We start from the raw sequence: 27,898 nt of genomic DNA, 5'->3' as shown, positions 1-27,898 counted from the left end.
AACCTATGAAGTAGAAGAGTGTATATCGTATTTGATGTCAGATCTTCATTTGTTCATTCAATAAATAAAGCAGGCATGATGAGTCTAGGTCCTGGGAATGCATCAATGAAAAAAGTCACATAAGAGTCTCTGCCTCGTGGAGTTTACCCTAGTGGAGAAAATGGATGTTAAACGAAACGGACCAACGGATTACACAGAGCATCATCTGTGGTAAAGACAACAGAAGAAAATAATGCGGGAAAAGATGGGGGAGGTGACTGTAGTAGGGTTACCAAGAACGGCCTCACTGACAAGGCGACATCTAAGCAAAGCTGAGGACGAGATGAAGGAGTGAGCATGCGTACGTCTGGGCTGAAACGGGAGAAGCTGAGGCCGGGGCTTAAGGAGAGGCCAACGGCAAATGCGAAGGCCGTGTGCTCATGGCATGTTCTAGAAGCAAGGAGTTTCGTAAGCTGGAGCAAAGTTAGTAAGAGGGACGGAAGACTTGGATGTGGGACCGACGGGGTGACGGGCAGCAGGTCACACGTCGGCCCCTCTACGTCTTTTAACATTTACACTGCATAGAGTAGTGACGTCACAGGTTTACATTTTCATAGGATTTCTCTGGCTCCTACCTGGAAATCACCTTGATAGTCATTCATTAACATTACTTTGTGTAAGTCGCTCAGCCTTTCTGCATCTCAGGTTGGGAGCATCACACAAACGTATTTTAACGCACTGTATAAACGATAGTGTTGTTTCACGCTCTCCTTGGCCACGCCCTCATCAGAGCAATCGCTTAACGGTGCCCCAGTGGCGGAGTCTCACAGCTGCATCCTCACCAGATTTTTTAGTTCCCGAACCCTAGGGAAGACCTCTTTCCATTTGTGTACACAGCACCTCATACAATGTTTATCATCTGGGAGAAACTCAACAAAGATTTGCTGAATATAACGAACTGCGAAACACAAGAATTATCGAACTATAAAACAGGACTCTAAATCAGAATTCACAAGTGAGTAAGCTCCTTGCAGACACGCAAACACAAATCTTTGTTACTCAACCATTCCAACTAGAACTTTCAGTCAGACTTCTTAGCTATAATCCCGCAACTTGACAATGTAATCAGCCGAGTTGAGCCAAGTCTAGGATTGCCTGGGTAAATATATATATTTTTTAAACAATCGAAACTATTTTTCTTAATTGTGTTCATAAAACTTAGGAGCAAAATAGGCCAGATATTATGATTTTGTGTCTAGGCATTTGGAAATCCTGAGAATGTATATTTCTTTTGTCACTATTTGTTTGACCCTGCTTTTATTTTAGAATGCCACGTGAAGGACCTATTTAATGTCTATGCATACATCCACATGATATAAATACCTGGATTTAAAAAAGCAAAAATACTTAAGAAATACCTTTAATTTCCATATAAAACATTTATATCTGACAATGGTGGGTAATAGAAAATCACACCATCTAGTTAACTTTTTATTTTCTTAATAGCCCTTTGCCTAAATTACATGCATTGTGATGTGTCCTATAGTTTGAAGATTTAATGTCACTTGACCCCATTACACTAATGTTGCACAAAGTGAGTGTGCCCAGGCACTACTCCTAAAGTGAAGCTTCATAGTCATTTCCCTTTAGATTTATCTTTATATTCAGATACTGTTAACGGTCAATGTATGGAAAATACTATCAAAGGTCAAAGTCTTCTTAAATCACTCTTTTCAATCTATACTATTGTCCATGGAAGTTTGCTTTCACTCCTTAAAAGTGAAAAGATTTCTAAGTCTTAATACGATTAACGTAAACTGCAACTTCTAATTAATTAAAATGAAATATTTACTAAGGTAACCTAGGAGCATAAGTGAGCCTTACTTCGTTAGCATCTTTAAAATAAAACACATCTACGCTAGGTGATTAAAATGCTAAAATGTGTGACAATATGTTTCTGATCAAACTTTATGTCCATATGGTTATTTTTTGCACTTAGTATCTAAGTTACAAAGTGATTCAAACTTCAAATAATATTAATCAAGTAGAAATCTTATCTTGTGATTGTCATAATTCAGTTGAAAATTGTTCTCTGTCACTCATCATCCTTTAGAAAGCACTCTAAAAATCCTAAAGCCCTTCAGAGGCTTTCCATTTTAATTATAATTCTACAACGTACAACTATCTTCCAAATAGATACCAATCAAATTTACGGTCCCCATAGACTGTCATCTTTAAATCACAGACTTTCTAAAATCAATTTGTTTCTTTAATCTGTTGAGCATCACAAACATTTGTAACTTTATTGGCGACACAGGTTAGGAAGTCATGATAAATTTTGGTCAGTGATTCTCTCAATAAGTTATCTGAATAAAAGTAATCTGGAAACACTTGTATGGTAAAGGTTTTCTGTAATTACAGGACATGTGCATCCCATTTACACTCGCACCGTTTAGAATGATCGAAACACGTAACTGTTATATTCTATTTCTAATACGGAGCTCATGACTAAGAAACAACTAATCTCTGTACAAAAGGGCGGGCAACGCAACAAGTTAGCTCGCCCAATATTGAATTTTTAGTTACTTTACATCATGACGCTGTGGTTGGGTGATTTTTATGCCTTTACTCTCAACGCATAATTTCTTTCTGGGTGAGGTTATTCATTTAATTGTGTACTAAAGGAGAAAAAGAGGCCCACAATTTCCAAGTCAACTTTGAATTACTTAATTCTCACTTAATTATAAATGGCTATTGACATGGATAATCATAACTTTCATAAAATCTAAAGGATATAGCGACGACACACCAAGTTTTGCTAAAAACGATTATTAAGCAGTTATAATGGTTAGTTGATTCGGAAATGGCACGCGGACCCTTCCAACTGCTTTCTGGTTAATTCGGTTATTTGGCATTTACAAATTCAAAACTCAAACACTGAATAAACTGACAACCGTGAGGCCAGAAATACATTCTACCCATGTTTTCTACACATAACTCCCATTCTCCAGTTTTAAAACTTTAGCTGAAATCATCACAAAAACAACATTAATAATGAAAGCATTGTAAAAAAAAAAAAAACAGATACGTTCAGTTTTCACTTTTTCTCTTTTACCTTTGGAAACAAACGCTCCTTAAATACTTCAAAACTGTAGTCTAGGCAAACAAGTCGACTAGTCTCAAAGATGAGGGGGTCAGTGTGCCCTCCTGCCCAGGCAGCGGTGCGGCCGGTCCAGGTTTTTCTCGCCTGCTCCTCCCTCCCCACACCAGGGCCTGCGAGGACTCCAGAGGAGCTGGAAAAATCACGAATGGACTGGAAGAAGAGCCTTGAAAAAGTCAGGACGCCAAATTATCATAATTTAATTTCTGCTTTCACTCGCAAACACTTTAAGAGAAAGCAAAGCAAGACGCATCAGAGATACCACAAGCCCAGTGGTTGCCTTCTTAAAAGAGAAAAGAATTGAGTTCAGCCAGGCACAAAGGTCTCCATGGCAACAGTGAATTTAGACCCCCATCGGCATTATTTATGCAACATTTCATCACAAAAGGACCCTCCCACTAGCCTGCCAAGCAAATTCTAGTTTTCTGATCTTCCATTCCTTTGCCCTGAATTTGTATGTGGATCCTTAGCTCTCTGTATCTCAACATTGCAAAAAAAGGAGAAGAAAAATTCCACAGAATCCTAAAATTGTTTTCAAACTGAATCTAGACTTTGTTTCCTTGGTGAATTCAAAGGCAAAAGATAGATTTAAGATTGTGCAGAGTTCATATTCAAAGCCAGCCTAGTTTTTGTGTGACAAACACAAGTGTATTCAAGTTATTTCATTTTTTGAAATGAGATTATAATTCAAGGGAAGTATAAAATGTGGTAAAATTTAATCAATTTAAAAGGCTCACAAAAAGAACTCATTTGGATGTTGAGTTTGAAGCTAAATTTTATGTACTGATATCCACCCCTCACTCCCAGCTAATACAGTATCTCAAAAAAAAAAAAAAATAGCCTTTTACCTGATTCTCTTTTAGTCATGACTTATAAAAACATAAATTTAGCAATGATGAACTTTATACACTTTTCACTGTACTGTTTACTAAAATGGACCCCAGGTCTACATTATATAATGACAGACTTGAGGTAAGTCTATAAATCAAAAGAAAGTCTATAACTCAAAATAATTAGGTTATTGGGAGTATTAATAAGATGATATCTTATTGAAGAAATATTTTCTTCAGTTCTAAAACAACAGACAACTGTACTTGTTTGGATAATATTTGATGATGTAGAAAGAAAACATCACTAGTTCTGACTTGAAAAAGACTTTACTACTAGCTCAAACAAGAATTAAGCAAGTTGGCTTTTAAAAAATTAAGATTTGATTATTTTTAAAATAATACAGGCTTTAGTTTAAAAATTCACACAGGACATACGTTTAAAAATCTTCCACGCACTCCCAACACCGATCCTACTCTCATTCGCTCCAGTTGTATGTGTAGATTGAAATCACGCAGTGTGATCTGGGTCCTGATTGACCCTGTTTTCTTTAAGACCATTTTGCAAGAAAGGCTGGAGGGTGTCTGTATTTCCCACCACTGCATCCTTGGTAAGACTTTCCGTTGCCAGCAGAATAGGCAGATACCCATGTTCTGTAACCCCAGGACATGGTGTTCCCCCGGGTGACCCTGGTGCCTCCGGAAGCACAGCTCACCTTCGTTTTCTGTGGGGACACCCCCAGGGTTGGCCAACTCATGGCCCTCCTCGGACATTTGTACCATATTGTGACTAAATCATTCTGATACCTTCTGACCTTGAAAATCGAAGAAAAGAATCTAAAGGCCAGGCTGGCATCAGCCTCTTTTAGGAAATCACTTTCCCAGGTGAGAACCACCCACCCGTACCTGAGCTCCCAGCTCGCTCTCTTCCAAATCTACTGCCTCCTTCTCAGTTGCTTATATGTATAATTTTCTTCTCTTCTGTTTTATTTCCTCATACCAGTCCTCTTTATTTCTTCATTATCTATTCTTCTCGATGCTTCTAATATGATCTTATTTCAGCATTGGCTTTATCAGTTCCTAGTTTCCCACGAGCATTGCCAGCTCATTGTTATTCCATTTTTGCCTTCTTTGTCTTACCATCATCTCTTTGATTTCATTTTTTTTTCTATTATTTTAAATGTCTTTAGACTATAAAAAAAAGAATACGGCTAACTTCCTGCTGTGTTACTTGGGCGGTAATTTTATTTTTCTAAAATTATACTTCTTTGCCTTTTGCATATTGTTGTGTTACCAGCTCCCTTTTCTGATTTCTTTGTCTTTTACTTTTTTTAAGCAGTGTCAACCGGCTGTCTTACATTTAAACTTTTCAGTTTATTACTTATTTTTGAACCACGACAACTTTATCTCAGCCTGACTTTTATTTAACAACAAATTGAGGAGGGGAGAGCTGCTGGGTGTGAGGGAAGTTAAGCTGAAAATGCAGGTCTCATCATGTCCCCCTCAAAATCATTCTGTTTTTGGAGCTTGTCTCTGCGGGGCTTCCCGTCTCCCTTGTCCCCTCACACCTTCGGAGCTCAGCGTTCCAGTGAAGGACTGGGAGTTGTATCCTTTTCTTCCACCCTCCCTTTTTCCGTCCATCTACTTTTTTAAAATGAAATTGGCACATTGCGTGACACCTATAAAGTGATGTCTCAATTCTGTGTACCTCCTTTCTAGGAGTTTGTGGCTAATTCTGTTCCTAGTATTATGGTAAATAAAACTGTGTTTCTAATTTATTGTATCCTTGGTTCATTTTCGTGTTTCTAGCAAAGAAGAATGAACTGAACGATGTATCATATCCATAGTAGTAGTTTACATTAATTTTGAAAGAGGCATAAAATCAACAGTCATTAGTCATTAAAAAAAAAAAAACAATCTTTCCAAACAAGGTATAGAGAGAATCCTTTCGATCTCAGCCGTTCAGCTCCTGGACATGTACTCCACAGAAATGTACATATTAGTACACTTAGTGCACCAGACGTCATCTGTGATGCTCATAGCTGGGATATTCCTATCAGTTCCAACTGAACACTGCGGAGAAGCCCATGAGAAGGGAGACAGTACGGTGTGTGTGCACAGTGAAATACTATTCAGCAAAGAAAATAAACCAATAGCCACATGCCGTATCACATCCGAGTCTTCCACACATAATCTTCAGCAAGCTATACTTGATAACGTGCACTTCTCTGTAGGTATGTTATACTTAAAAATTTAAGTCCTAAAATATTGCAATCCTAGATTTCTGGAAGTTATGACGGACATGCATGAAAACAGAAACATCATTCACCAACTAACGTTCTTGATTTTTTTTTTTTTTAAAAAAAAACATATATATATGCCTTTTAACTTCAGAGGTTCCCAGCAACATTTTTACCAATTTCGTTTGAAAAGAAAATAAAGGATTCTTAAGTCTTAACAAAAATAAAAGTAGAAGTAAAGGATGAAGAAACCACTATGTGAGCGGCATTCCCAATTCTAAAATAATTCACTACATTGTGGTCCTTTTGGACAAACAACACAACTTCTTGGGAAAAAAAAAAAAACAAAAAACAAGAAAACAAAAAAAAATGCATTTTAATGTGCTAGCCATCTTAATCTACTAACAGTGACAACAAGGTCAAAGAGTAAGTAGCACTAACACAGACAAGTTTTAATGTTATAAATAAGTGAGCTACTTCAGCATAATTTCCAAATAAGTTTAATGTGGAAAGTGTATCTGTTTCATTTTAATTAAACTGGATCTTCAGAAGCTACTTTTTAAAAGACTTGACTCTCTTGAAATTTTGGTTTTTCATTTTCTAAGAATCAGCGATCCCGTGTAAAACTCTGTTAATTCTATTTATTATCCCTCCAGACGCTAAGGTATAAAATTACCAGTGATTGACAGCCAAATTACTGAGCCCGCTTTCCAAAGGGCACGGGGAAGCTCCAGCACAAATATTCTTTTGCAATTAAATAGCTTCCAGGAGTCATATTTTTAGGGCCAGCTCAGCTTTGCATTTGTAGTCAGTCCGCAGTTGTTATCTCTGCCATCCACGGCCAGAACGGATCGCAGGACATGGGAGAGGAAAGAAGAGAAGAAAGGGAACAGGAAGGAAGTCAAGCAACCAGTGCTGGACTTTTGCCTAGTGTCCTGGTAGCGACAGCCACTCGGGGAAAACTGAAACCCCTGTGCTGCCAGCCGCGGCTGAACATGACCTAGTGTCGGATGCGCTCAGAAACAGGACACTTGGTACTTAGAGGCCGGATGTACATGACCTCACCCACTAGCACGCATTCATGAATCAGTGCAAATCTGAACCCTGTAACTAGGAGTGTAGGTTATGCTAAACCTCGTAAATAAAATAAAATATATTTTCGTTATAATTTGCCCACTCAGGGTATAAACTTATTTGGGACTTTTACACTGAGCGAGTCACATCTTTACGTTAAAGCTCAGGCAATGGTAGATTAAAAAGACAGAAGGATTTAGGGGCCGCGATCTACCCCAGCAGGAAACTGAATTCAGAAATACCCTCAGTTTTCCAGACTGGGCGTGCGGCTGACTCTCCGGCAACACATCAGCAAGCCCCCTGCTTTCCTGACGTCGTGAATTATCAATCCGTGAAACTCGGATGCGTTTGTATTCCTGCTTGACGGAATGTGTGATCGCCGTGAGTGCAAGACAATGAGTCTAGGACACGATTCGCAAAATGCATTAGTTAACCAAATATTGAAAAACGTCTGCTCTATGGAAGACTCCTAAAATAGTACAGTGCGCCAGTTTACTGTGAACATACACACTTTCCAAATAATACCAATCACAACAAACACTGAATTCTTATTTTGAAAGCTGTATCTCTCCCCTTCTCCCCGCAGGCCCTGGCAGAATGCAAAATTTTAAATTACAAAGGAGCCTTCTTATGGCTGAACTCAGAAGGAAAGTGTCTCTGATATTTTACCCCTTTTTCATATTTCGAGCCCACGCTGAAGGCACTATCTTCTAAGAAATAAGTCCTTTTATTTGACTACTAAGAATACTGCATCTTACTCTCCCAGTATTAAGAGTAATGTTTGTCTCAATGTTTTGCCTAATTCGCTCATGTCTTTCTCTGATATTCTTTAACGTTTACGCGATGTGGGGGCCATGAATAACACTGTCAGAACAGAGTGGCCCTGTTTCTTCGGCCGGGCCTAGATATTATGTCATCGCCCCAGACTGAGACACCTCAGGAATACCAATGAGGGAACGCACATGACTAAGCATTTTAAGTTCTTCCCACAAGCGTTCGGCTGATCCGCTAGCCACAGAGGATACCTTAAAAATATTTCATTGCCAAAAAAAAAAAAAAAAAAAGTAATAATAAGGTCCAAAGAACTCTCAGGGGTCTATTTAAAACAAATATAAGTAAATCCTTAAAAACATGATACGTTTCGATGCATCCGTCGTAACTACGTAAATATTTTGGCATTCACTTCCTGTAGGATAGGTACTCCTTGGGTAGTATCACAATTTCTTCCCGTTAACCTGGAATGTTTTGTCCCCTAACTTTTAAGATTTAACTTGTTGTTGTGTCTTAGGAAGTGACAGAGGACAGTGGCTCCTGGGGTTCTGTCACGGAGACGGTGATTACAGACTGACCAACAGGCTCTATACGGCTGACATTCCTATAACTCTGGGATGCCCATGTTCTCTTCACGCTTGTTGTCTGCTGCGAGCAATTTTAAAAGCTGATAGCAGCATTTAAATATTTGGCCAGCAATCTTCCATGTGGCATCGTATATTTGTTCCATATCTTCTTGAATGCCTTAGGACGATCTCCAAGTTTGTTCTTTGTCCTGTGCTGGGGTGGGCTGTGTATGGAGTAGGGTATGGAGCTGGGCGACACAAGTCCAAATTGACCTTTAATAAAAAGACTTTGCTTGCAGACACTGTAACGATGTATATTAAACAAATGTGAATCACAACAGGCTCAGCTTATCCTTTGTCAAAATATTACAGTTCCCTGAGAATTTTGAAGACTTTTCTAGAAGGCGTTTGGAATACACTCATCTCTATTTCTGACTACTTCCCAAATCTGGTCTCTAGAAGATGGAGGTCTTGTGTCTATGACACGATTTAAGTTGGTGCTAGAATTGGTGTTGCATACTTGAAATCAGTGTTTGCTTAGATACCTACAGGCTGTGCTTACAGCTCTTTAAATCTCCTAGATACAGAAGTTGCTGTCTTCATAACTGCAGTCCATCTGGAATGAGATGTTTCCTTGGCATCTTCACAATTTCTCATGTCACCCGAGGAACTGGATGAAAATTTAAGGCTCGCTTAGCTCTGTAGATTTATGCTACGTTACTTATTTCTTCTTCAAAGGTCACAATTTGGCCTCTGCCAATAATGTCATAATTTCCTTAATTCACAACCAAACACTCTGGACTGGGGGACATGAAAAAAATAATGAAGACAAGCTGTCACGATGTTGGGTAGGTGACTCACCACTGGATAACACGAACTCACTTGCCACAACCCTGAAACTGCCCTTGTCCGCACCCTCAGGTGATGAAGAATCGCTCTCTTTTCCGTTTCACTAAAAAAAGCTGCTTAAGCATAGAGTGGAATTCTCCCATTGTTTTTGCACATGTCCAAATGGGGCAAGTCTCTATCTTATTTATACATGAGTAAAAAGATTCAGAGAGATTTAAAAATGTACTCTGAGTCGCATAGCTTTTTAAGCGGCGAAACCTGTTATTTGATCTTCTGAACCAGTGGTGACCCCAATAACACTTTACATGGTCTTAAGTTTGTCGCCCAGGACTCGTGTCTAAGAACCACACCAACATCATGGGCTTACGGGGTTTGCACAGCAACAGAAGAATCAGATGATCTGCCTTCCTGCCACCAACCAAGGAATAAAGTTCTGATGAGAAGAAATTCCAGTTCTAAGAATTGGCCAGGCTCCTATGGGAGACGGCACCCCAAAGCTGCCCCATCCGATCTGCCTACTAAGTAATCCTTCACCGGCTGTGGTTTTGCATACCGTTTTAAAAGTCGTTCAAAGTTGATATTATATACAAAAATTTTTAAATCCTTTACCTGCTTACATTTGGGTGATTTGGTTGCACTGCTTTAAATCACTGTATATTTCACTAAGCCTCTGCTGGGAAGGTGTATAGGTAGAGGGGAGAAAGGAAGTCGCTATTCCTTTTACACTCTTTTAATATATAGACTGAGGACCAAGAGCTCGAAAAAAACCTACCTTCAGTTACCATGACGACTTGTGAAAAGTACAGGACTTAACCAAAACACTTCACCAATTAAGTGCAAGTGTAAAACGTTAATATTCATTAAAGTGAATATCCATTAACGACTGGCTCATAAACATCAAAAGCACAGTGTCTATAATGACAACAAAAATGTTTGGGGCTATCTGTTTTAGTAGGTCATGATGCCCCAACAGAAAACTGAAAGAAATGAAAAATGCTAAAGGAGAAAAGTTAGCAATCACAGCAAGTTTTATCTCAGATAGGTATTTTATTTCTAATACATCTTTCGGTAGCTTATTTCTTCTTGAAATTTTTGTAGAAGTTCAACCACATATTTAGTCATAATTATTTACTAGAATTTTTTTTTCATTCATCCCATTTGTGAATGAAACCCTGAACTTGCCAGCAGCTGTTTTTACCAGATATGGTATTTTCCCCCAACAGGATGTCCCTGGCCGGCAAGAGAGTTCAGTCTGTTTCTGTTTGTTTTTGCTTTTTGTTTTATTTTTGCTAGTTCCTAAAATATGAAAATTTTGGAAAGTCGGCTAATCTATGAGGTCAATGTGGGTCAAAGGTCTGATTTATGCCTGGGAGTGTAATCCAGTGATGAATCAAGGTGATAGAGAAGGGAATAATGAAACATAGTTTAGACTTCCTGTGGAGTTCGTAAGTCACAAAGTTTATTATTTTGATGAGAAATGGCACAAGGAAATGGCAATCCATTTTCTCAAGGGTCTTACTGTATACCTGGGAACGTCAAAGATACGAGTTCCTTCTGATGGTCCGATGATATCCTACAACCATCAAATTGATACTTGAGTCACATGCTGAGGAATTTCAACGTTAGGAAGCAGCTCAAAAATGCATCTATGTACCTACTTTTAGGAAATCTCCCAAATATTGGGAACATAAATGTTTTTATCCAATTCTGAAGCACAGATACAAACATAAATCTTAGCATAAACAATCCACAATTCAAACATGTGATTTAAGCTTTCACTTCTCCATCAATCATTAATGTTTCGCTCATCTGATATTGGTAGGTATCCAAGCCAGTCACTGAGGCATTTATCTATTAAGAGGACCACAGATTCACATTAACACAGTTTTTTTCTTTTCTTTTTTTTTTGTGTATGAGCATGTGAAAGGCATTTGCAGATATTTAAATTCTAAGCAATATTTAGGGCCTCCAAAAAGCCATAAAAATATCTATTTACATGTAACACGTACCAGATATTTTCTATAAATGTATTAAGTACAGTGTGCATTTTGCTTCTCTAAGTTGAAAAAAATGTCATCATTCGAGCAAATATATGTGCACATCTTTTAAAATGAAGACTAGTGCGGGCAATCGTATTTCAAAATTATTAGGTGGAACATTTTCAAACAATGATGTTGGTATTGAGAGGTTTGATCTGGAAAGAAATGTCAGCAATTAGCTCAGCAGTAACAGCACAGAAGTCGAAGGCAATGAGAGTATCGGCAATAAAAAAGCAATGGGAACAATATTGTGAAGGTATCCACGAGCGCCTGTCTACTGGGGAGACAGACAACTCAAAAATATCTGAATTAAATGACAAGAATGTAGAGAACTCTAAATCTAACAAATACTGTAGTAAAACTTATGTCTAAAGCAAGAAGGACATTTCTTTATGAGTGATACGCTATTTTAATAATACTAGAAATGGATGTAGAAATATTTTAAAATATCTCATCTCTGAAATAAATGAATGAGGAATATGAGAAATGCAGTTGCATTAAAATATGTATCAAGAACACACATATATACATTTCGCATGTATCTAAAGTTGACCAACACATTATATGAGAACTAAAGGAAAGTTAGTTTCACATATATTTTGTTTCTTTTTCCATAGCATATTTCTACCTAGTTGAAATGGTCATATTTTACTTCCCTCCATTTTTCAGACTCCCTACAATGCTATAGAAAATGTTATATTTCTATACACAAATTTTGTTCTCTTGTGCAGAAAATTTCTCCTAATGGAAGCGGCATCATAATAAACCATAAATAATTGGGACAGATTTAATTCAGGTCATTAAAAATAAAACTTAGATCTCTAAATTCTACTGTGGCCTGTTTGAAAATCCTTGGTCATTGTGAGTTTATTGAAATTATTTCATTAGGTTTAATTGTTAATATTTAATCATTCACTTCTCACAACTCATTAAGATTTTAATAACTCATCCTTATCTAAATGAGAAAATATATCATAATAATAATCACATAAATATATCTATTGACTTATAGTTTACAAAATGGCTTTACATAAATTATCACTTTTGATCTTCTTAATAATCATGCAGTTAGATATTAATATCTAAAGCCAGAAAGATGTTATGAATTTAATAACAAAAAACTAATTTATAGCAAAATTCTTATTTGGGAAGTTAAATTACCAAGCTAATTACAAAAATACTAAGCCGCATATTAAAATACAGTGAGGCAAAGCTCCTTAAAGAAAGCACTTAGTGCTTGGTTCTGAAACATTCTCCCGACCCCCTTGAGCCACCTCCCTCTCCGCCCAGCTCTCTAAGAGGTTTTGCCAAGTGGGAAAAGGTGACCCCTTCCCGCTAAGCTTTGTTCCCAACGCTTGGGCAGGGATGCGCCTCCAATGGTGTGACAATCAAATCTCTTTAATGAAAAGGGATGCAAAGCACTAAGGGATTCGGTTTCTCTTATTATGGAAATTAATGGTAGAGTTTCTTTTTTATTTTATTATTATAAATTATGCCGTCATAATAATTTAATGTTTAACATTGCAAATGGTTCACAATACATTAGTACCATCACTTCCATATTCATATTACCATAATTAGAAAATTCTAGGTAGAGAGAAATTAGAACTCCTTTTTTCATGGTTGGTACATGGGTTTTGTCATCTGAGAAAATTCGAGAATCCAAAGCGACGCAAATGAATATCGCTTTCCGGGCAAGTTCCCCACGGACACGTGTCAGCGTGCATGACAAACATGATGACATTAGGTGGCACTATCCAAACCCTTTCTTGGCCGTCACGGCAAGAAACAAGGGCGCTGCCCTTTGGCCATGGAGACCAACGTGTCTCGTCTAGTGTCTGTCCAGTTGGAAGAGCGACACACGGAGCCAGTGGGGGCGCTAATGGAATAAACTTACAGCACTTAGGTTCGAAAAAGACAGGAAGCCAGAGACGGTTTCACTTTCGCTTTAAATATGAATCAAAAAACATATCAACAGTCTAGAATACCGCTTTTCATTTTTCAAGCTAATCGTGGTGATGCATCACGGTAGACTGAAGCAATCCTTGCTCTAGAATTCTCGTGTGGAGGCGGCAGCCTAAAATCAGTGAGGGATAAATCCTGTCCATTCCAACCCTATGAGAGGACTTATTAAACTATATTCATAAATAAAAAATATATTAATCGTTTGGTAATTAAAAGTAAAAACACCCTCTTGGGCTTTTCACTACCCTATTACAGAGTAAGGAGGCGTTTATGGGAGGGAACTTCACAACATGTATCTGAACAATGGAACAAACTAGACCCTTTCTGCCTTTACCTCCAAAACACAATATGTACTCACGATCAGCATATAAATATAAATGTCATAGCTTCGTAAATCTACAGGACAAACTTTCATCTGCATTTAGTACATTAAAAGATGGCCATCTATTTTTACAATATGAAAGTGGTCGATTCTAGTTTCCAGAAAAGATTCTAAGTGCATGCATTTATCATGAAACAAACAATTAGTTTTCGTGCACATTATAATTTTAAATGTCAGAGTTACAGCAGCTGATGATTTTCAACTTTATGATCCTTTGTCGGTGTTATTGTCAGGATGTCATGGGCTGCATTAGGACTTTGAAAAACCCTGCCTGCTCTCAGGCAACCAAGACTCCCCTGCCAATACACGCTTTGAAAGTAAAATAGACTGGAGGCCCCGAATGAATCCAGAGAAAATGGCTAATTACAGAGGTGCTGCATTCAGCTTTAAAATCATATTCTTTTAATGGAAAATGGAAAACCCAGGAAGATTATTTTCCCTAAAAATAAAAGCCAAAGTAGACAGATAGAGGTTGAGTTTATGACAGATGATAATATTACAGAGAAGTTTATTGCATAGCATGACAAATTATTAGTTTGAAGAGTCTCTTGTTTTGACTTGCATTGATTCACCCATTCATTTACTCATTTATTAACAAGTGTTTACATGCCAGTTTTTCTCTGGACACTATTCTGAATAGCAGTAAAAAAAAAAAAAAAAAAAAAAAAAAAAACAGATACAGCCCCATCCTCACACAGCGTACAGTCTACCTTTATTTTGGATGCATTCGGTATCTGACGTCTGTTTCACAATCTTTTAGAAATTCAATTTTATCTCTTTTAAACAAATTGGTTTATTTATTCTTACACTGACTTTAAGTGTTTAGTCATGGCCTGACAGCTGAATTAGCAGTTTCCTTTGTAACTGATCACCGTATAGTATTAGGGTATATTCTGAAACTTCAAAGTTGCTTGTTACTTTACATCACACATAGGGGTGGAAATAAGAACACAGAAGTTTACTATTTAGCATGTCTGACAAGTACGTATATTCATAGGCTGGTTCTCCTGCTGAAGTCTCAGTTGCTGGAACACAGTCCGCGGGGGACTCGGATTTTGGAATAAAGGCAGTATTTCACGCATGCAACATTTGGCTGAGGCAACTTGCATCCCCATGCCTTCACAGTCATCTAATTGGCTCAGAAAATTTACAAACGCTCTCCTTGTTACCTTGAATTGGACGGTAACCATGACCTAGAAACTGAGCTGAGTTCTCTACAGCGACAACAACTTTCATCATAGCAAATAAAGTGACTTTCGCCTTTGTTCAAGATGAGAGAGATTCAAGAATGGGAGTGGCTTGTGTTAAGCACCACAAGTAGGTCCTCGAGCCCCGAGTCTTCATTAACCCCAAGCTTTTCAAGTGTCCCCCATCTTCTGTATGCAGTCTTTATTCTACTGTCCCCTGCTTTGATGTTCTCTAGCTTTCCAAATCTTACTTCTTTCTTTCTCCCCTAGAAAGCCTGGGGCTCACCTCCCCCAGATGCGTCCAATGCTTTCATATTACCTGGACCCCAATTAAACAGTCACGTCCCACGATCTCGGAAAGCACCTCATTAAAAAGGTTGCTTTTGATATGATCATCTTGAGTGGGAAATTAAACGAAGCATCTATAATTCCAGGTACATCAGTGGGGGGATGACTTTCCAGAAAGACTTTCATGAGCGTTTTTGGCAGTTTTCATGTCAGAGTCTGGAGACCTACGTTTACCTTTGTTCCTCCAGGGACTAGGCAATGTGTAATGGGAAATTAGGAGGCATGGTCAGCCCTGGGGCCCAAGTGGTAAAGGAATGAACACCTGCTGCCTCTTGGATTCCCAGGTGGACCAGAGAAAAGAATGACCAGCCTTTGGTGCGACCCCAACCCCCTCAGCAGGCCATCTCCCCTTTCTACCATTTATTCTTTCTTGCTCTGAAAACGTCTCCCTTGGGGAGCCTTTACTCTATGTTGTCACTGTGTTCAGGCGTCTTCCATACCATTTTAATGTTCAGTAGTAGTAAAAATGCCAAAGAGAAGACATTAAACAATAGCACGAAGATGATATATATTCACTTTTGGAAAAAAAAATTACCAATTAATTTCATTACCTGCTCTTCAAGGAAGGTGGGGTACATTCCAATACTGGTGAGATTCAGACAAGAACCTGGATTAGGAGCAAGTGCTCTGAGTTCTAGTTACAGCACCAAGTTTCCTTGGGGGAAGTAACTCGACCTAAATAAAACTCCTTTATTTATAAAATTAGAATAGCATTTATACAGCCTACTTCGACAAAAGGTGATAAGAGTACAATGAGATTAAAGCTACAAGTTCTGTGGGGTCGAGGGCTTGCCTAATCCATCTTTATACTCCTCATGGTGTCTGAGGATGCTGACTGTCAGGAAGAGATCCTTTCACCGTTCTGAAAAAAGGGTCCCCAGCACAGTGACACCCTCAGACCAGACAGGCACATGCTATGGAAGGAATGTATGTGTTAGAAAGCAATTGAAATTCCACAGGGATATAAAGATGATGACAATGTCAGCGTGCTGTCGGAGCCGAAGACTCGATGGTAAAGAAAACAGACAGTGTCTTACATTCTGCTGGAGAGTCACAGACAATCGACATCCACACTAAATGAAATGACCATTTCTGACGGTGAAAAGATGCTGTGAAGAAAACAGAACAATCTGGTGAAGTGACACAAATTTTACGGTGACGAGTCGGCAGGGAGCGAGCGCTGTCCATCACCTTAAGGTTTAGCTTTTATTTTAAAGGAAGCCATTGGAGGGATCTAAGTGACATGGTCCAAAAAAAAAAAAAATTGGTTTTAGAAAGATCAACTTAATATCATATGCTAAATTTAATGTGAAACTACCTGGAATAATACAAACGATTCAGAAATAGTCCTGTTTGGGTCTGACAACCATGATTCCTAGAAATCGTGTAAGGTGATTGGTGAGGAAGATACAGGAATAATCTAGAAACAGTGATGGTGTCCGGGAATATGGTGGTAGGAAGAAGGAGTGTAGGAAGAAAAATAAAAGTGTCCTGAAATGTTGCTAATAGGACATGACCGTCGTTGACAGGAAGGATTCTAAAGATGTCCCCATTCTCCCGAGATTCCTGTGCTCCAGTTATTCAATCAAACATTCATCTAAACTCTACTGTGAAGGGACCATGAAGGTGGACTTAAGGTTATGCATGAATCGACCTAAAAATATGGAGGCTATCCTGGACTATCCGTGTTGGCTCAATTTGGTAACATGTGCCCTTAAATGCCCAGAATTCTCTCTGGCTCCAGCCAGAGAGATAAGGCAGATGGGAAGGTCGGAGAGATTCGAAGCCATTATCGCCAGCTTTGAAGATGGAGAAAGAGAGCCATGAGCCAAGTGATACAGGTAAATTCTAGGGACACTGAGAATGACTCACAGCCACCAGCCAGCAAATAAATGCTAACTTCAACCTTAGGGCTGCGTGAAACTGAATTTGGCCAAGGACTTGAATGAACTTGGAAGCAAATTCTTCCCCAGAGCTCCAGAAAGAAATAAGCCCCGCCAACACCTTGCGTTTAGCCCAGTGCAATCCATGCTGGACTTCTAAGGCAGTGAAATATATAGAGTCGTGTTGGTTTAAGCCACTAACTTGTGGTATTTCTTACAGCAGCAATACAAAACTAATACGCCAATGGAATAGATATTGGAAGGGAATAGGAAGGAGACGGGTCAGGTGATGGCTCAGCTCTTTGGATACAATTTTGGAGAATAAAAGGAATATTTACTGAGGTGGAAAAGAATGATGGAAGAACATTTGAGGAAGGGATAGAAAACAAAAAAATTGATTTGCACATACTAAGCTTGAGATGTCCATCATTCCTCCAACCGGAAGTGACATGAGGAGAGGTGGAAATATAAATCTGGAGCAGAGAGGACCGGTCAGGGCTGGAGGTGTAAACTGGCTTCATGAATGGGCCATAAACATATCAAGGAGGCCACATATGTGTGTCTAGGAATAGACATAGATAAAGAAAGGACAGCTTCAGGATTTGTTCCTTAATGATGTCTAAAGAAAAATAGGAATGTTAGGGAGAAAAGGGCATCACACACTTTTTGAGGGTTGAACTGTATTCCTTAGGGAAGATACGCTGGCATCTGCTACCCAGACCCTGGGAGCCTGACCATAACTGGAGAGAGAGTCTTGTAATGGATTTGAAATGCAGTCGTTAGGGTGGTCCCTAATCCAAAATGGCTGACGTCTTTACAAAAAGGGGAAATTTGGACCGAGACATGCGTGGAGGGAAAAAATGTCAGTGAGGATTAATGCAGAAATCAAGGTGATGCATCTACAAGCCAAAGAAACACCGGAGATGGCCAGCAAACCAACGGGGACTGGACGGGAGCCGGGGACAGATTCTCTGTCACAGCCCTCAAAAGGAACCACACTGGGATCTCTGACTTACAGCCTCCAGAAATGAGACACAATGCAGTGCTGTTGAGCCAGCCAGTTTGCGTTACTTTGTTACAGTGGCCTCAACTAATTCACACACATCATCCTCTGCCTTTGACCCCGAGCCAGCTGCACAGAAATATTTTGAGCAATACAGTCTCCATATCTGATATATATGTTATTGGCCATTTTAACAGTACATTAAATAGATGAAATTATGGCAAGGAAGAATTATTGCAACAGTAATCATACAACTTTAATTATTATTGTTTTTTAAAGAAACAACACACACATTATCAAGTGTAAATTCACTTAGAAGTTAAAGTTTCCTTTATTAGATGATAGTGAAATCTACTGCAATTCGATTGGCATGAATTACTATTACTAGAATATTAATTCTTCATAAAAATTAGGGAAACTTGCTCAACAGTCTTAGTTTTGACCCCACCTCTCCATGATATTCCTTGTGTTTATTCATATACTGTTTCGTATTTAATTAAGACTTGCTGAAAACATCAAACTGTCAACATCCCAAGAGGAAGAAACTCACATCTTGAGAATATCTATCTATAAACACGGCAGGTATCAAAACCCTCTGACTTTAAACGGAGCACTCCTTCTGCCGCAAGCAGAAATTTATACAGTAGTTCCTCTTGTAAACGCAGTTTCACTGTCTATGGTTTCAGTGACCTGCAGTCAACTGCAATCTAAAAATATTAAATGGAAAATTCCAGAAATAAACAATTCATGAGTTTTAAATTGCACGCCATTCTGAGCAGTGTGATGAAATTTCATGCCATTCTCCCTACCCGGTCAGGGATGTAAATAATTCCTTTGTCCAGGGTATTCAGGCTATACATATAGTACAATAAGATATTTCAAGAGACAGAGAGAGAGTCAGAGAGAGACCACATTCACATAACTTTTATCATGGTATATTGTTATAATTGTTCTATTATTAGTTACTGTTGCTAATCGCTTACTGTGCTTAATTTACAAAGTAAACTTTATAATAAGTATGTATGTATAGGAAAAACATAGTATATATAGAGTCAGTACCCCTCTGTGGTTTCTGGTACCCAATGGGGATCTCGGAATGTATCCCCCTTGGATAAGGGGGTACTATTGTACCCAATTAGGTCTCATGCAAGGAATGTGCCTAAGGTTGACACTATTCATTATGAGATTCTCAAGTTCATTAACAACCACAGAAAAAAGGATCCAGAGGACAGACAAATAAATTATAGTACTTATGAATTTCTATCAATAATTTGCAACAAACCTAGAAATAAAAGCTGCCAGCTTAATGCATTTTGTTAATGTAATGTGAACCCACCCAGAGCAATGGAAGCTAATTTCTGAAAAAATGATGATTCATAGAAACTCAAAAAACACACAACTAAAAGGAGAAAATTAATACGGTGCTATCTGGTCCAGGCCCAAGGCATTAAACATCATCGGTATGCTGATGGTTGCCAATGCTTTCATCCCAGCTCCGCCCTCCCCACTGAGTTAGAGACACATCTAGTCAACTACTTACTTCCCATTTCCACTGGGTATTTATGTACGAGACTTCTCTAAGTTCACGTAACCAAAACAGAATTTGTTATTTCTTCCATTCTCCCCATCTCATTACTCCCAACCTTTCCTCTTCTCTGTAAATGGAACCACCATCATCTATCTAGTCCCTGGGGACAAAAACATAGGACAGATTCTGGACCAGTCTTTTCCTTAAATCCTACACATACACAAAAAGCCATCAGAGATTCTTTCTGTTGGCTCTGCTCTCCTGCAGACTGCATCCTGAACTCGTCCTCTTCACATCATCCTTACTGATGCCAACTAGTCCATCATTTCCACTCTGACTCTCTGTAATGGCACCTTATGTGGTTTCCAATTTCCCTCCTTGCCCACCCCCACTGCCTCCAGAGTCTTTATTTTCCACAGAGCAGCCAGAGAGCTTTTCCAATTTTTAATTACATCATTTCACTCCTTTGCTGGAAATAGTCACATGATTTCCCATGAAATCATCACCATCACCATCATTATTGTCACTACTATCATCAGCATCATTATCATCACCATCATCACAGTCACCATCGCCACCACCACCACCACCACCACCAACACCACCACCACCACCATCATCATCATCATCATCTTATCCAGAGAATACCTCATCATCATCATCATCATCATCGTCGTCATCATCATCTTATCCAGAGAATACCTGGACTTAATACTTGACTACTTCTCTGACTGCATCCACTTCCACTCCTCCCCCTTTTCACTGAGCTCCAACCCTATAGCATTTGTCTTCCCCTGAGGCAATTCCTTTAGCCTGGACCATTCTTTACCCTTACCTGGCTGCCTTCTGCTCTCCCTTTGAGACTTAGCATAGACTTTGCTTATCCAGAGAGGCCTTCCCTCTGCTAACCTTCCCAGCTCTCCCCAACTCTTTCAATTTCATTGCCCCATGCATTTTATTTTCTTCATACCGCTGAACTACCTAAAACTATATGCATTGTTTACTTGCTGTATTTGCTTACATATTTATCTTCCCTAGTAAGTCAATTGGTTTAGTTTCTTCTTACTTTTCATAGAACATGAAGGTTTCTCCTTTTTGATAAATTATGAATATCTGCCCCAACATTACAACTATTTATTTTTCTACTGAACAAAGAAAATGTGTTTATTAAGAGTGTGATTTCTTTCCAAATCAGTGGATCTTGCTTGACCCTCTGTCACTACAGTAGTCGGTCTTAAAAGAGGGAGAATTACTAGTCACTCACAGATATCCTAATGGAAGAATGACATCTGTTGAACTTTTGGGAGAAGAGTAGTCTATTTTACACCAAAAATGAACAAAATTTCAAAACTCATGTATTGATCCAATAGAGAATGAAAATGTGCAATGCTGACCAGTGACATTCAAGAAAGAAATGCTTTGTCTATCAGTCTGGCTGTGTGCATGTCCTGGGATGATATCTAGATCCAGATGTTTCCTGGACACAGGTGTCCTTAGGTTTGAAGCCAACTGCCAAGGGGAGGCTCGAACTTGGGGGACCCCCTCTGGTACCCCAAGGGCTGGGATCTTAACCTCAAGGTTCAGTGATAATAAAGGTTTTCCACTCAGCCAGAACCTATTAACCTTCCTATCATTATAGTTTCTTCCTAACAAAATCACATTGCGAGTCTTTTAACCTACACAATGACCTCCTTTAAACACGAGGAGAAATTTAGAACTGATTTATTTGACAGCAATTTGGTTTGAGTCCTAGTATTTGTTATGTTGATTTATGATAACAATATAAGTGCCCATGACAAACAGTTTTATGACTAGTTCCAGACACAAAGTTTGACTTTGGTTCCCCACATACTGAATTCCCTTTAAATGCACAGACAAAAGTCACAGTGCCATTGCACTGGAATGAAGTTGAGTAATGCCCAGCTGGCCAGAAGAAGGAATGACCTTCATAAAGGGATCCCAAGCAAAAATCCAATGCCTTGTTAGGTTGGGAAGGACAAACATTTGGTTTGAATCATTGAGGAAACAGCATTCACAAGCTTTATCTTACTTTGTGTGCTGTATTTTAAAATACTAAAGATGTCAACCTGTTTAGCCGAAAAGATGTTGAAGAATTTATTTATAAGCATAGCAGAACACTCCAAAATACTCAAAAAGGTAAGCCTGTGACAATCTGATGTTATAGTCACCACAAATCTTAAAGCATGAGCTGGAGCAATAGTATCCCCATTTTAGGGGTGACAAACTGAGACCTAGAGAAGTGATCTGAGTTTCTCGGGTTTATTAACCACTAAATTTTAATGCCACAGGGCTGTCTTGAATTTTAGCATCATCCCAGGGCACCCACCTTCCAATCGGCCACTTTTCTCCCATTGCTTACGAAAACAAACCCTTTCAGTTCTCAATGATAGTCCATAACTCGTAATAAAATATTATCATGGATGTTGCCCAAATCAACCATATAAAAATATGCTGACCCAAAACCATCATTCAGAGTTCTATTTATCTCAAAGAAGTGTGATACATTCATATTTCTCATATAATGACATATTACAGGTATGGCTACAGTTCCTCCTTGTTGAAATTTAGCTGCATGTCTATTTAGAGAAAAAACACTACTGCAAACTATCAAAGGAAGTTTCTATCCGCTGAAACAAGAGGACACTTAACCTTACGTAAATAGATTAGAGATAGAGTGTAATTTGGAACCAAAAGTTAGGAATACAAATCTAGGGTCTAAGTCGGTAGAAAAAGTCTCCCTAACAGCAGAACCTGTCAATTCTACAAGCAGAATTTACAAGCATTTCATCTGAAGCAGGATTTAGGACCATCGTTGGTCATCTGCCCTTAATCATGGAGCCTGTCTGCTTTCAGTCTATACAACGTTTATCAGAATGCAGTGATAAAGGTCTCCTTGAACCCAGAAAAGATGAGATGGACACCTCGACCACGTCTTCTCTTCCTGTGCCCCGCTCGGCACACAGGCCCGGTACCCAGCAAGTCTCTACAAAGACAGCATCACACATACACACGTGACACTCCGCCCTGCTCCGCGGGCCTTTGCAGGTGGTGTTCCTTCCACTGGAACTCCCTCCCGAACACCACTGCCCCTTGCCAGTCTGGCAAATTATCACTCATCTCTAGCTCAAGGGACAAACTGCCACACGAGGCTTTCTTCCTCCTCCCCAGGAGGGGGCGCCCCAAACGCTCATGAGCCCCCAGCAGATATTCTTGTCCGGCCCTCACTCCAAAGTATAATAAACCGCTCGCCGCTGACTGCCATCCTCTGCCGCCTCTGAGCTCTTGCAAGCAAGCACAGTACCTTACTCCTAATTGTGTTTCTCATACAAATTAGTGATCAAGGAATATTTCACATTAAAATCGAAACATCCTATCTTCTTCATTGCCATTGACATAAATCCCAATCATAGGTATTCGCCAAGCCTGGACTGAAAAGGAAAAGTCACAAAAGGTGACTTTAAATCTAACCAGGTGTATCTACATGAGCATGTTTGATAGGAAATCCCAAAGACAAGACAGTGGACACTCCATTCTGTCACTTCGGTGGTGGTGACTTCAAGTGTTAAGTGATACGGTTTTACAAAAAAAATTTGAAAGTAAAAATTTTTGTTTGATTATAATCCCTATCTTTCAGTATATTATTACTCATGTTTCTGAGCTGGAAGTTATGTCTACGAAAACCAAAAATTGTCAGAAGAGATAGTTAATCATCTTTAAAAAATATTATTAAATAATTCTGTATCCCTGGAATATATTTAAATGACTAATGACCTAAATAAGCCAATTTATGCCAAGATACTGAATTCCAGCTACGCACCTTCCTATTTTTTTCAAGACATATTTTATACAGGAAATTTAAATGTGAAGAAAAATGATTCACAGAAAGCACGGCTTTAAAAAGGGTACACCACTAAGTAAGACTAAGGTGCTATTTCTAAAAATAAAAACAAGTATACAAAACTTTCAGCATTCTCTAAGTGTCAGTTAACAATAGCTTACATTAATTCTAATATTTAATAGGGTAACAGAATTTCTGTCCTGGGTAGGGCGTCAGTTTCTTGAGCACACACCTTATTCTCCTTTGAATTGGATAATGAATGCTTTCAATCAGATGCAGGTGGGGCGTGCTACCGTCTGCTTCTTCGTGACATTTTCTAATAAATTTTTGCCAATGTCAAGATTTCATAATCATGATTCATTTTGCTTTGGAGTTGTTTTTATTTTAATGTCAAGATGGCATTCATATAGCAATTATCCTGTTTAAAGTAGCTTGTATAAGTAATGAAATTAAGGATTGGTCTATGACCATGCCACTGTGAACGAACCTGATCCTGTCTAATCTCGAAGCTAAGCAGGGTTGGGCCTGGTTGGTACTTGGATGGGAGACCACCTAGGAAGACCAGGTGTAAGGTCCTTGCAATCTATGAGGTCAACCAAGGGTTGCCTTGCCTAAAAACAAAGAGAAAGGAAGGAAGGAAGGAAGGAAGGGAGGGAGAGAGAGAAGGAGAGAGAGAGAGAGAGAGAGAGAGAGAGAGAGAGAGAGAGAGAGAGAGAGAGAGAGAGAGAGAGAGAAAGAAAGAAAGAAAGAAAGAAGGAAAGAAAGATTGATTAAAGATTGACTTGCTTCCTCCTTACAATTGTGTAGACATATGTGTGTACATTGATGTCACTTGTTGAAGCTTAATTAAAATAATCTCTGTGAAGTCCTTATTGAAACTTCTTATGATGTTGATGAAAGCTGCAAGCAAATCCTGGTGCTTTCTTCAAAATGATTAGAAAACATCACCCACACGACTAAAACATAAAGTCTAGACTATGAACCAGTAAGAAGCTGGCCAAACCTGAGGCCCATGCAGAGCATTAAAAAACAATAACTGACATGATGTGAATTTAAATTTTATGTATTAATTTGATTTTTCTGTTTCAGGCAATTTATTGTCAGGGTTTCATCAAACGTTAGTGTCTACACATTTCCCAGAGATGACCAAATGCAAACAGGCTCTTTTGTCTACTAAAATTTCAGCTCCTCTGTCACCTCCCTCCTACCGGCTCCCCTAGGCATCACAGCCTGGGGAGGGGAATAATTCGGATTAGACCTGAACCTGTGTTTCCGTAATAGTGCGTATCTGTAGCTTAACGTCCACTGATCAGAGTGTTATAACTTTTGCTAATCTGACTCTTCCTCTGGCTCACTAGCAAAATCTTTATTACCACTTGATCAGATGTATCAACTCCTTTAAGTCTTGTTCATCTTCGCATCTATAGTGACTTGCCAGACTGTGCTGAAAATCTACATATATTTGTGTAGAGAGAAGCAAATGCATGCCAATTGAAAAAGTCTGACTATTTTGATAAAAATTTCGGATAATTTCTTGCTTGACAGTACACCTTTTCCCTAAACTTTGGTTTTGAAAGAGTGTAATTACTTTGAAGGCAACTTGCTCCTAATTGAAAATACAATTCTACTTCTGATTACTTGCATGTCATTCACATTTTTAGAGAACTGATACTGATTGCCTATTATGTAGGGGATATGTTTAACAGATTAAATAAAACACTTTTAATTGACGAAAGTACATAGTGGTGTTTGGAAAGGTTAAAAACTGTGCCCGAATGACTTCTGTTAAACCTGAAGGAACAAGATTTCAAACACAAGAAGTTTGTTGATTGTAACACCTTATTTTCTCTGTGTACCGAACACTGTCTTCTTTTCCCAACTGATGAATTATTTCCACTTTGGTCTAACAGGATTAAGATAACCAAGTGATACAGAAAATATAAATCAATAAAATCTCTTCCACTGCCAATGGGAATATAATTTATATAACCACGTCAGAAAACTAGTTGACATCAACTTATTAAGATGAACTTTGACTCTTGGGTATATAATGAAGATGAACTCTTGGAAAATGTAAAGCCAGAGACATGTCCAAGACTTGGTGGCAGTACTGTGCATAATGGCGACAACTCGGAAACAGTGCAAATGCCTGTCCGGAGGAAATGACTGTATTGTGGTGCAAACACATGATGAACTATCCTAGAGTCGTGAATACGGTGAGCCACAACTGGAAACAGCACATGGGCATCTAAATCTGTGTTTCATCATTTTCGAGACAATGTAACACGGGACTGAGAATCGGACCCGCTCTGGTACTAAATCTCTGTAACCTGGGGAAATTCTGTAAAAATCCTCTTTGTTTCTTAGTTTACTCAACTCTAGAGGTGAGGCTAACGGTATCTAGGGTCATTGTTAGAAGTAACGTATACACACACACACACACACACACACACACACAGAGCAATTAGAACAGATAATGACACTACATATGAGTTTGCTCTTGCTAAACATCATTTACTAGAATGTGGTAGGATTTGAATAAAAACTCAAATATAGTTAATGTTCATATTCATTAATCACATGTAGAAAAGATCATATCTATTTCTTATGGTATAACTATATATGTTATATTTAACATACTAAAAGCTTTGGATATATTTATTCAACTGGAACAATAATAGCATTTATTAAACACTGAATGACATTATTAACTGTCTTCAGTCACTTTAAGAAACATGTAGACACTCAATATATTTTCCAATCCTAATCATATTTACATTTTAAACACTCTTTACTCTTAAAAATAATAAAAAGTCATTCATCAAATAAACCTTTCGCATGACTATAAATTTTCAAATTAAATACTGAAATTAGAAATGATGAAGATATTTCTTCAAAATAGAAAAAATAAAGTCTAAACTGGAGTAAATATTTGAAATCATCTCTTCAAAGTTCTTGATTTTTCAAATGAGGAAACTAGAGAAGTTAACAAAAAATCCCACGCCCCCCCCCCCCCAAAAAATGATTTGTGGCCAGGACAATAACTAGAAACCATATGTTCTGACTGCTATTGAGTTTTCTTTCTAGTATGTCATATAATTGCATTTTAAATAAATATTATCAGGTAATATAATAGCTGTGCAAACTAATCATGAGACCACTGACCTCCTGTTGTGTGACAGGTCAGATGTACCAATGTCATAGAGGAGGGAGAGAGCCTTGTCGCTATCTCTGGGAGGCACTCAGGCAGCAAGCCCAGCCAACCAAAGGCCCTGGGGCGGGACTGAGTCTGATGAGGTTAAGAAGCATGCGTAGTCTCCTTGATACCTAACCACCTCCCCAGCCTCCATCCCCCGCCAATCTCACCCCTACTTTGAACAGGTGATCAAGTCTTAGCCATTTCTTCCTCTCCTGCCCGTGAAAATGCACCTGGGTCTTCGGGCCGCCTCCTCTCCTTCCCTCCGACACCCAGATGTTTCCCTCCACCTGGGCTCATGCTCACCTTTCTGCCGGCCTCCCCCAGGGCTGGGCTTGCTGAGTTAATTAACCCCTCTCTTTTCTCCCACATTTAATCTCATTCTCTCCATTGGGCCATTCTCTCACAATAAAAATGCTCACTTTTTAGTTTTCTTCAATCTTTTTTTTTTTGTAAGACACTTTTTACTGTGACTTTTTTTCAAGCATCTCAAAATATTCCTTTTTAGTCTCTCATCTATGCATTTCTTACTCTGCTGCAAAAAAAGGTTCTATCGTCGCCACTCTACAGAAACGCTTTGTCAAACACGGACGGTTTCCTAATTCCTAGGTGAGGCTGCTGTCCTGTTTCAGTTAATTTCACACCCGTAGTACCTGACTGCTGGAGACCTATCTTCCTTCACACGGTCAACATACTTCGGCCTTGATGTTAATACTATCCTCATTTCTACGTTTATGCTGTTTCTTTTTGCAAATCGTATTGTTTTCTCTTGCTCCCCCTATAAACATGATGCTCTGCCTGCCAGGATTGATGCACCTGTGCCAATCTTCATGCATTTACTTCTGTTATTCTGTCTGCTCCCATCATCCAGCATACCTATGCGTATCGGCCGTCTGGCCATCTCTTGTCCCAAATTTCCTAGAGAGTCTCAGGAATACATTTCCAACTGTCCATCACCTCCATGGACAGCAAGGGGCTACTAAAAATCATCTTCATAACAACCTTTTTCTCCCTTCAACAAATGCTCCTATTTCTAAGTTCT

General features: G+C 38.8%; 1 protein-coding gene across 4 annotated transcripts in view; it reads right to left on the bottom strand.

Annotated features, from left to right (window-relative positions):
- CTNND2 (catenin delta 2) overlaps positions 1–27,898 on the bottom strand; it is a 751,200-nt gene that overhangs the window by 497,680 nt on the left and 225,622 nt on the right. The window contains exon 1 of one of the 4 annotated variants that reach the window (XM_036225699.1): positions 3,095–5,598. The exons of the other annotated variants lie outside the window; for them this stretch is intronic. The gene's annotated coding sequence lies outside the window, so the exon portion shown is untranslated. Of the gene's footprint in view, positions 1–3,094; positions 5,599–27,898 lie in introns of those variants that run through there. 4 annotated transcript variants of the gene reach the window in all.

The sequence above is a fragment of the Rousettus aegyptiacus genome, unplaced genomic scaffold (assembly GCF_014176215.1).
Source record: "Rousettus aegyptiacus isolate mRouAeg1 unplaced genomic scaffold, mRouAeg1.p scaffold_m13_p_8, whole genome shotgun sequence".
Classification (NCBI taxonomy): domain Eukaryota; kingdom Metazoa; phylum Chordata; class Mammalia; order Chiroptera; family Pteropodidae; genus Rousettus; species Rousettus aegyptiacus.
The sequence above is the reverse complement of the archived record's forward strand: the minus strand, read 5'-3'. Positions and strand labels throughout refer to the sequence as shown.